Here is an 11,180-nt window from a genome sequence, read left to right as displayed (position 1 = left end):
AAGTTTATTCATGTTGTTGCATGTGTCAGAATTCCCTCCCTTTATAAGGTGTGATAATGTTCCGTTGTACGTATAGACCACATTTTGTTTATCTGCTCCTCCCTCAATGGGCATCTGGGTTGCTTCCACTTTTTGGCTATTGTGAATAATGCTTCTATGAGCATGGGTGTCTCCTTCCATTCTTGCATTTTAGTTACCCGTGGTCAACTGTGGTCCAAATATATTAAATGAAAAATTCCAGAAATAAATAATCATAAGTTTGAAATCGCGTGCCACTCTGAGTGTGGTGATGAAATCTCACACCACCCTGCTTCCTCCCCCCAGGAACATGAATCACTCTTTTGTTCAGGGTGTATCCACACTATATATGCTACCCACCCATTAGTCACTCAGTTATCAGATCCAGTGTCACAGCGTCACTGTGCTTGTATTGAAGTAACTTTTATTTTACTTAATAATGGCCCCAAAGCACAAGAATAGTGAGGCTGGCATATTTTTATAACTGTTCTATTTTATTATTAGTTGTTGTTAACCTCTTCCTGTGAAAATTTATAAACTAAACTGTATTCTAGATAGAAACGTATGTGTGGGCCAAAACATGATATATACAAAAGAGTCTTAATTTTAATAGAGTGACAATGCAACCATTCCTAGGAAAGGAATCACGGCTCGTTCTCATTCCCCTTTGCTAGATACTTACTACTATGAACTGAATGTTTTTGTCCAACCCAAAATTCATATGTTAAAACCTTATCACCAAGGTGATGGCATTAGGAAGTGAGGGCTTTAGGAGGTGATTAGGTCATAAGGGTGGAACCCTCATGAATGGGATTAGTGCCCTTACAAAAGAGGCCCCAGAGAGGCACTTGTCCCTTCATCATGTAAGAGCACAGCAAGAAGGCATCATCTGTGAACCTGGGGAAAGGTACCCTCACAACACACCAAACCTGCTGGTTCCTAGACTTCCCAGCCTCCCTTCTCAGCAGTACATTTCTGTTGTTCATAAATTACCCATTCTACAGTATTTTGTTATAGCAGCCCAAATGGATTAAGAGAGAAATATAAGAAAAAAATGTATTGGGGGCGTTAGAAAAATCTTCTGTTTCTTAAAAAATAAAAATCTAGAGGCTAATAAAGAGAAGATTTGCCCTTATGATGCTCGTGCATGGACGGAAAGTTCAATAGGCACCCTAAGACCAGGAAGCATGGGACAAAAGCCAGCAGCATGGGGCACGGCGATGGAGAGGGTGGGAAAGCCTGGAAGCATAACCAAGTCAGTCAACAAACTCTGGGGCCACTTACGTCCGGACTCCCTAAGGAAATAAAAAGTGCACTTACGAATTTCTTTACTCATAGTCTGTAGTCAAGTGTCTGTTCCTAAGTGAAACAGAAAGTGGCTGTGAAGGAAAGGAGCTTAATGAAGCTAGATCTAGATCTCCTAGTCAACATTAAAACCCCTCTCTCTGCAGTCTCATGATGACTGTACCTCATTCTGCCTGATGTTCCCAAGACAGTTGTTTACGTAACTTTCTTCTTTCCCTTTCCATAACCACTGCCCCCGCCCCATGCCACCAATGATCAGCTATTTGAAGGCCGAGAGTTTGTCTGAATCATTTTCGTACCCACTACTTCCCCCCACCGCTGCCTGCTATAGATGACTCACTATACCATTTCTATCTTGAATTGTCATGCCCATTACAGACAGAGAGGACAAAACACACCCACATGCACACACATTTACACAAACAAAACTATATGTTTATCGACCTGATACAGGGAAATCAGAGGGCTATGGGTACTGTCCCCCCGTTTGAAGTCTAAGCATGCCAGCAAGAAGAGGGAGAGATGAAAGAAAGTAGAGAGAGATTGGATGAAAGAAACTGAGGAGCAAAGGAAGAGGGAGAGAGCAGGAGAGAAAATAAAACCTCGTAGCAGCAGTTCCAGGGCTTGACATCAGCGAGATTTACTGCGTTAATATGCCAAGCTGCCTGCCATAATTAGTTTCTGTAAAAACCCTATCTCCTCGCTCAGATTCAATTAAATCATACGGTGTTTATTTGCGAGCTTTCTTATTCCATGATGGGAGGGCTGGCAGGACCCCAAGCGCAGCTTACCCACCTGTTCCTTGCCTGGCACTATTTGCGTATCAGTCACGTTGTTTTCAGGTGGTCAGGCAGCCAGGGGATAAATGGGTGAGTGTTTGTGCTCAGAGATACAGGAAGATGCCACACACAGCAGCCAGGGCCCTGAATAATGTCATTTTCTTCATGGCTTGAAAGGAAAACATGCACCAGAAATGGGTACCAGAGTGATAGTGAACCCGGTGCTGGATCTTAACACTGGTTATTTTTAAACCCTCTTGTGTGAAGGAGGCAAAACCAGAGTGATTGTTACTAAAAATCCTTTGTAAGAACAGGCTCTAGGCTTGTTAGAGAAAATCCTAACAACCCTAGGCTATAAGGTAGCAAAACATCTTATTCAGGGAATTGTTCTGTGTGGGATTTCCTGGTCACTCTTCCCGGGTGACTCGGACGGAATGCACTGTATATGCTGATTTCCATTGCCCTTGGGGTGAATAAACAGCCTCTCAAAATGCCACCAGGATAAGAGACATGCATGTGGGGAGGCTACGGGAGTAGGAGGGAAGAGAGTCCTATTCCAAATGAAAAAACAGATTTCTTCATGACACCACGCTCAGCGGCAAGGGCAATTTCTTCCCCCTGAAGCCGAAATCAATATTAAATTGAATCTGTGTGCTTCATCTCCATGAATAACTTCTAATCTTCTATGTTGGCCAATCAGAATCCCTTTACCCTCATCAATTCCACTTGGGTGACTCTTTTTTTTTTCACTCTGTTTCTTTGCTACCAAACTGCATGTTCCCATAGGAAAGACACCGCATAACGCATCAGCTGCTCCTTGCTACTATAGAATCAGTGAGAAAATGAAAATCTGCAAGGAAGAAGAGTAAGATAATTTTTTCACTCTTCAAGGGCACATTTCCTGTTAACCAGCTCTGTTCCCTGGGACAAGTCTGTTAAATGAATATTGACCTGGGGCAGAATCCGGGATCAAATAGGATTCTGAGCCTTGAAGATGCTTTTCTCTCCTCATTCCTGCGCTGGTGGGTAATTTTTTTAAGGTCTTCATCTTCTAATTCCTCTATTTCAACTGTTTGAATCTTTCTGGGAGACTGATTCTTCATTGAGGCTGCACTTGAGAACATGACATAAAATGATAATTTTAAAAGCACTCTAAGACTTGATACAATGAGATAAACTAAAATGTAGTTATTTCTTTCCAGGATATTATTCTTTTTTTCTTTAAAAATCATTGCAGTTCTTTTCTGCTAATCTCTAGCCTCCCTATTCCGTGGCCCCCCCGCATAAATCCTACTTTTGCTTCCTCCTTGGCCTGACTTTTGCTCATTACCCAGAAGCATAAAAACATCTCAAGTTTAAAAGGTTCAGGGGCAGAAGCAAAGACCCACCAAAGAAAGATGATGTCAATTAAGTCTAGCAGAACATTTCTTTCCATGAAAGCACACAGTCCCCAGCATCTGGGGGGAGAAGCTAACATGGTTGAGTGCCTACTATATGGCAAGCATCTTCAATTAACGGAGACAACTTGCAATACAGTGGTTACACTTTGTAAGTGAGGAAGCTGATGTTTGGAAAGGTGAAGCAACTTTTAACTCAGTGTCAAGCAAAGCCTCAACCCTTGCCAGTAGAATTCCCTAATCTGACATACTGCTTGTATATTGGCAGGAAAAGATATTCCCTACTTTCCCTACACATTTCCGCTATCCACAACTCTCAATCCCTTCCTGGGGTGCCTAGCACAGTGAGCAGGCCATCCAACCAGAAGCAACAGCTGTGGAAAGAGCCCTCGGAGGGACTGGTGTCAATCAAAGTCCAGGCATAAACCTCAACAGCAGAGGACTGCATATCTAGGCTGTAGGACACTCAGCGTGCTGAACCTCCTTGGTGACTATTGAATAAATGTCCCCCAAGAAGAGGAAGGGGAAATTATCACCCCATGGAGGATAGACCAGCAGTCACTGTTTGTTCTTAATCGTGGTACTAATTAAGAACATAAACTCGGGAACCAGACAGCCTGGGTGAGTCCCCAGCTGTGCCACTTATGGCTGTGTGACCTTCTGTGATGCCTCTGTACTCTCTCTGTAAAGTAGAAAAGAGAGAATACCTTTCCCTAGAACCGTTGTGAGGGGCAAATGAAATTCTATATGTGAACTTAGAACAGTGTTGACTTGAGTCAGGGCTCTATAAATGAGAGCCATGTCTAATATAATTATTAATATTGCTCCTGATAAGTTTTGGGAAAGGTAGCCTCCTACTTTCTTAAACCCATACAACTCTCACACAGAGAGATGAAGGAGGCGGGATCCAGGGTGGTTCTAAAGGTCAAAGCTGTGCAGCAGAAGGCAAGGAGCCCTGGATTAGATGTTATCAGACCTAGGAGCAAGTCCCCCTCTGCATAGATGAGCCACAGGATTTCCCTAGATCTCAGCTTCCACGCCTGCTGTGCACTGAATTACGTCCTTCCAAAATTCATATGTTGAAGCCCCACTTTCCAGTAGGATGGTATTTGGAGCTGAGGCCTTTGGAAGTTCCTTTGGTTTAGATGAGGTTCTCGTGATGAGATTTGTGCCCTTATAAGAAGAAACACCAGAGAGCTTGCTCTCTCTCTCTACCTGACGTGTGAGGACAGAGAGGAAGCCATCTATGAGCCAGGAAGTGGGCCCTCACCAGAAACTATGCTGGCACCTTGATTTTGGACTTGTGGCCTCCAGAAATAAATGTATATTGTTTAAGCTACTCACTCTGTGATACTTAGTTACGGCAGCCTGTACTAACTAATACAACACTTGAACCTGAAACCACTATTTTTTTTTTTTATTATTGTATTTGGGCTCCGGGGTCCATGTGCACGTCCTGCATCCTGCAGGATTGTTGCATAGGTACATACATGCCATGGTGGTTTTGCCTCCATCTCCCCCCACCCCCCTTACCTTTGTCAGGCATTTCTCCTGGTGTTATCCCTCCCCATCCACCCTGCCCATCCCTCCCCTCCCCTCCTCTGTACCCTCACACCTAGCCCTGGAAACCACTATTCTTACAGCTCCTTTCACATATAGGCAGGGTTCCTGCATAAGATCCTATTGTACAAAGGGTTCTAAGGCTGATAGTTATTTTTAAACCACCATAACAGGGGACTGAAAAATCCCTCCCACTCTAGCAGTGTTTCTGTGAAATCCAGGCATAAGAACTCTTAATTTTTATGACATTGTACTACAAAGTCATAATTCGCAGAACTTTGTTTTCCACAAAATTGATCTTTTCCCCTTTCTTATGTTATCAAGTCAGTAGAAAATCTTCCTGAAATATTACTATACACTCATCACCTTAGAATATGTGTGTGCATGTGTGTGTGTGTGTGTGTGTGTGTGTGTGTGTGTGTGTTTATAAACACATATCTAGTTTTCTTGATGACATACTGGTGTCATTCTGATCACCAATATTTGTACTTCTGGAAACAGAACAAGGCCTTCAGTGGCTATTGAGATATGAAATACTCTTTGCCTCCAGGATGATTTTGGGGATGCTAAATGATCCCAGACTACTGTCTGAGTAGATGTTGCTCTCTGTGTTGAACGTGATCAGTTGCCTCCAAATCTGCACGATGCTTTATTTCACATACTGTTCATAGTGAGGCCCTAAGAATGGCTTCACATGGCATACATGCTGTGAAATGCACATGCCCTGTGGGCTATTTTCCCCAGTGGCTCGTACACTGGTGCAGGCCATAAGCATGCAACTGTTTACACCCACTGCATGACTTGGGGTGCTGGCCATCCAACTGCTAGGCTTGGCATTGTGGATACACCTACAGATGGCACTGCCTGGAGGGCTCAAGGCAGTTGGATATTTCACAATAGATGCCATCAGCAGTGAGTAAAAAGACGCTCACATCTTCCACATTCTAAATATGAAATGCTGGAAACAGAAACAACTGCTGTGGTCTGTTATGGGAATGTACTGACCAAGTGTAGGGAGCCTGGATACTGCAGGAGGCTCCTGAGAGTCCAGAAGTTGGAGACATCACTGTTGAAGTCACACATCAGGGGCACACATATGAAGCAAAGCACACTGTATTCTGAGTAGATGAAGAGATAAAAGAATGAATGGATAAGTCCAGACTCAGGAAGTCTTGTGACAGCCCACCATGACTACCACCCACACACGAAGTGACAGTGTTCCCACCCAGGAGGCGCTTGCAAGCCGAAGTGAATACTTCTCTCGGTCCTCTTCTGCCCACTTAACAAGGCCTGTGCCAACAAATTGTTGAAATGTTGTCCCCATGACAACGAACTAATTTGCAGAATGCCCGAACCAGGAGGGAATCAACCTTACTGAAAAACGGACCTGAAACTTTCTCCTGATGGAGTTGACATGAGAACACTCAAGGTAAGAGAACCACAGCAAGAGGTGAGGGGCAGTTCTCCTAGCCAACATTTTTCAGAAAAATCCCCCAATCGTATTCCTTCATATACCACACGGGGCTGGTTATGTTTCCCACTTGGCCTCGGGAGGTAGCTCGTACTTACAGATCCTTCTGACTTGCAATTTCCTTCTCGCTGTCAACATCACAAGGCCTGCATTGCTGTGCCTGGACAAAGCTTGATGCTCATAAAATTTCCATTGTTTCACCATCTTCTCAGCCTCCACCACAGAAGATTATGTATTAGGAATCTGCCTCATTTCCTTTTATGTGGGTTTTGATACCTACCCTTGTGGATTTGGAATGTTTGTTTTGTTATGTTTTGTTTTGTTCTTTAAATGACTTCTGGTTGGAACAATGGATTTGCTTTGTGAGACTTGTCTCAATTTCTCCCCTTCTCTCCATAAAATTATTCACTCTGTTGCCCCGGAGATGAGATAAAATTCACAGCTCTCTCATAGCAACACATTTTTTTTTCCCCTATGTGAGTCAAATTGCATCAGATTTTTAAAACTTTAAACATGGAGACAATTACATTTCTCAAATCCAATATTTTGTCTCTCATCTTTTGTTTACTCAGCCTAGAGCCTCAAGGTCAGGTTACAATGAAAATCATACTAAACCAGCTCTAGCTTGTTTTCTCAGTCCCAAAAAATATCTTCTTAGCCAATCCTTCATCAGGATTTTACTTTTTGTGTTTGTAAAATACATAAAAATGATCCCGCATTTATTCATTCATTTAGTGCGTTTGATTGAACAGCTACTAGGCATGGACGGTATGCTAGGTGCCGAATGCAAAGATGAACAAGAGGCTATCTTTGCTCTCTCAAGAACTGTAAGGTCATACTTTGGAAGGCCAAGGTGAGAGAATCACTTGAGGTCAGGAATTTGAGACCAGCCTGGCCAGTGTGGCAAAACCCCATCTCTACTAAAAATACAAAAATTTGCCAGGCATGGTGTCACGTGCCTATAATCCCAGGTACTCAGGAGTCTGAGGCAGGAGAATCACTTGAAACCTGGAGGTGGAGGTTGCAGCGAACTAACATCATATGACTGCACTCCAGCCTGGGCAGTAAAGCAAGACTCTGTCTCAAGAAAAAAAAAAAAAAATCATAAGGTCAAAAAGGAGGCTGGTCCAGGAAGCAATCACAATACTGGGGGTAACTGCTGTGAGAAGAATTTGCAACAGGTTCTAGGCCATCAGTGGAGGATCCTCTAATTCAGTGTGAATGTTTGTTAAATCAAAGACCACAAGTAGAAAGTGTTCTAAGAGGGAATAAAATATACAAAGACAGAAGCAAGACAGTATGCAATGGTTGAATTCTGAGGCCATAAAGATGAAACACTTAGGAAGTTAGTTCTCCCTCAGTGTGGCTGGGAGGAATGCCAGTATGTCAGACAGATGGTTGTAGCCAAATCCAGGGCCAAATGTTGAAGCTCTTGAGGTAGGCTTGTTGTCTATGCCCTTATGAAACAAGCATCAAGCTGCCTAAGTTAGAGAGAGGGCCTGCATTTGACGAGAGTCTAAATCCAGGGAGGGTCCCCTTCCCCAAAGGATTCCCTAGTCTGCTGGCCTAACAGATGGTCACACCCCAGGGCTGCTGCTTCAGGACAGACCTGAGGCCAAATTCCCCAGGGGCAGTGGGACAGAGATGATGCGGTGTGACGGCCAAGCCCAGCACAGAAGCTTCCCATGCGCTCAGGTCTAGGGCTGTGGGCAGGGATTTCCAGATCAAGAGCTTCCATTCAAGTTTTGATGTCAGAATCTGAATGCAATATAAAAAGAAAAGCAGCTTCCCATGTCCCATGAAAGAGAGCACCACTGCAGGGCAGTCTGTGGGAGATAAATCCGCATGCAGGTGGGCTCACGCATGGTGAAAGGGGCTTCGAACTCTCGCCCACTTTGTCTTCCAAGAGGCCCTTTTTGCCTCTGCTCATCTGCCAGCAACACTGGAGGGTGCTGCTGAGAGTCACAGCCCCAGGAAGGGGATGTGCTAACTGGAGGAAAGACACCATTGTTATGCTGTGAATGTCAAACTGTTCTTCACTCTAAAGACAATATGCTTTGTAAGCTGACTCAAAAGGTTGAAATGGGAGGACCCCTGATCCCAGAAGTTTGAGACCAGCCCGGGCAACATAGCAAGACCCCATCTCAAAAAAAAAGAAAGAAGAGAAAGACTGGTAAGAGAAAGGATTTTATCAGGATTTCCAAAGCTTTAAAAACAAAACAAAGTATGAAGACCCAAAGCTTTTCCAGCTGACCATGCATAGAAGGGCAGAGGAAGACATGCAGGGGTCTCCCACCACACAGAAAGAAGAGGAGCCTTCCCTCCCCCAAACCTCCCCTCCTCCCACTCCAGCATGTGGGTTTAGACCCAACCACAGAGGGGTGTGCTGGATGGGAACTACCAACCAGCCAACCCAGCAGTGGACTCAGACTGGCCAGCAGAGGGATCCTGGAAGGTGAGCCTGAGGATGGCCTCACAGTGCCCTGCATGCATACCCCTGCATGGTGAGAGAAGGAGCCACTGGAAGTCCACAGGCCCTGCAAGGACAACCGATGCAGGAAGGTCTGGGGCACTGAAGAAGGACTAGTGTGGAGAAGGCAGGGGATAGATAATACTTGAGGAGAAGAATGAATGGGCAAATGGATACATGGCTGGCTGGATGGATGGATGGATGGACGAAAGCCTGGCTGGATGGATAGATGGTTGGATGGATGGCTGGCTGGTTGGCTGGATGGATGGGTGGCTGGCTGGCTGGATAGATGAATGAATGGACAGATGGATGGATGGATAGATGGCTTTGCAGCAGAGAGTCAGAAATCCACATCCAAGGGGAATGCTGTATCAGAAATGAAAAGTAATAGGGCACTAAGGACAAAATGGCTGTGAGAGTCCTCCCAGATGACTTGCATTCAACAATTTGCTCATTGCTGAGCCTTATTTTGATTGCAGCAAATAGCCCTGTGTTAGATTCTCCAGGCAGGGAGAAGGAGGGGAGGAATGGAGTGGTTTCAAGGCTTCTAACAAGTGAAAGTCCTAGTTACTTGGATGTTTCTCTTAGTAAGGATAAAATTAAAACCTACATAAAGCACAAATATATCTATTTTTATATGAACCCTCTGCTATATGAATTGAAAGTACCATAAGAAATGTCATCTTCATATCCAGAAATTAGTGCTATGTGGGAAGTACCCATATATAAAATAAAGCCCTGGGTGAGGTGGTGGAGCGGGGGGAGCTAACTCTTGCTGTATCTTCTAAATCCTCACCTGTGATGATATTTTGGGTATTTATCTATAAACAAATACTAAGCTCTATTTACATCCACACAGGAATTTCCCAAAGTAGTCATAATACTCTCCAAATCCCTAGTCAAATGTCATTTAAATGGAACAGTTCAGTTGAAACCATCTACTCTGTGTTTGCCACATCTGCTCAGCTAGAATTCAACATTCTTGCCAGAAAGCAAAAAGAATGTTGTTGTGATTTCACCCTGCCACTCCCTATATCTCAGCATTTCCAAAGACAAGCCCCACAGACCAGAGCAGATTTGGTTTAGTTACGGACTAGCACGGGAGGAATTTGCTCTAATCCACTTCAAGATTGCCTCAGTTACTGAAAGTTATTTGTTGATGCAAAATCTAGGTTAAGTGAAATGTGCTAGGAAGAGAATTGCTTGGTATTGCTGACATGAAACAACCAATAGTTACCCAGATATCTCCTTTTGTTTTAGTACTTCTACAGATTCGTCCTAAAAATAAGTACTCTACCTCTTAATAACCACAAAAGAATATGCATATGTCACCCTACATCCCAGCCCAGATGAGTCAAGATGGGTGGGCAGAAGAATGCAATTGCAAAGGGCATGAACTCTGAAGATAGGCTGCCTGGTTCTCTCCTAGCTCGGTATCTGACTAGCTCTGTGGTCTTGTGCATCTCTGTACCTCCATACAGTTTCTTCACATCTACAATGGGAATATCCCAAAGTTGCTATGGGTACACACATCAACTCATGTGTGTTGTGTTTTTAGTATGATACCTGGTTAGTGGTTTGCCATTATTTCACTTCCAGGGCTTTTAAAGATTCTCAGTGGGAAGAGGAGTGAAAGATACCTCAGCTCTTGGCTCAGGTGAGTGGCAGTGTCCACTACACCCTGCCAGCCTGACTTCTGAAAAATGGCTGTCAGCTTTTCCTCTTGCTCCACTGACAATGCTTCAAGCCCCTGCAGTCCTGAAGATGTTGATGCTAGGAAGTGGACTAGATATCAACTGACCCCACAGAACCCCATGGGAGGTGAATTTCTAAAACAAGTACTGCCAACGAAGTGAGAGTAAGTTTGCTCATATTCAGTCACCCAAGAAACGTCACATTTATTTATTTTAATCAAATCCAACTCTGAGCAATGGTTTCAAGATCCTATCTCAGTACCTACTGGAGCTTTCTGACCTACAAGGATCATACAAAGAGCTGAGATGGTCTCTTGAAGTCTGAGTGTCTGGTACTTCCCAGCCCGTGTGAGGTGCAGAGGAATCCAATAGTTGCTGGAGCCAGGAGCCCTGTTCCCTGGGGTTCCGTCCTTCTGGGAACTCTACACAATCATTTCTGTCCATGTCTTGTTGCTAACCTGGGATGTGGACAGAGAAGGGTGAAAG

At 44.1% G+C, this 11,180-nt stretch overlaps 1 protein-coding gene across 2 annotated transcripts in view; it reads left to right on the top strand.

The window, feature by feature from the left end:
• LOC141581641 (uncharacterized) overlaps nucleotides 1–11,180 on the top strand; it is a 208,671-nt gene that overhangs the window by 170,275 nt on the left and 27,216 nt on the right. The window lies entirely within an intron of this gene.

The sequence above is a fragment of the Saimiri boliviensis genome, chromosome 16 (assembly GCF_048565385.1).
Source record: "Saimiri boliviensis isolate mSaiBol1 chromosome 16, mSaiBol1.pri, whole genome shotgun sequence".
NCBI lineage: Eukaryota > Metazoa > Chordata > Mammalia > Primates > Cebidae > Saimiri > Saimiri boliviensis.
Note: the sequence above shows the minus strand (reverse complement) of the source record. Positions and strands in the feature narration are given on the sequence as shown.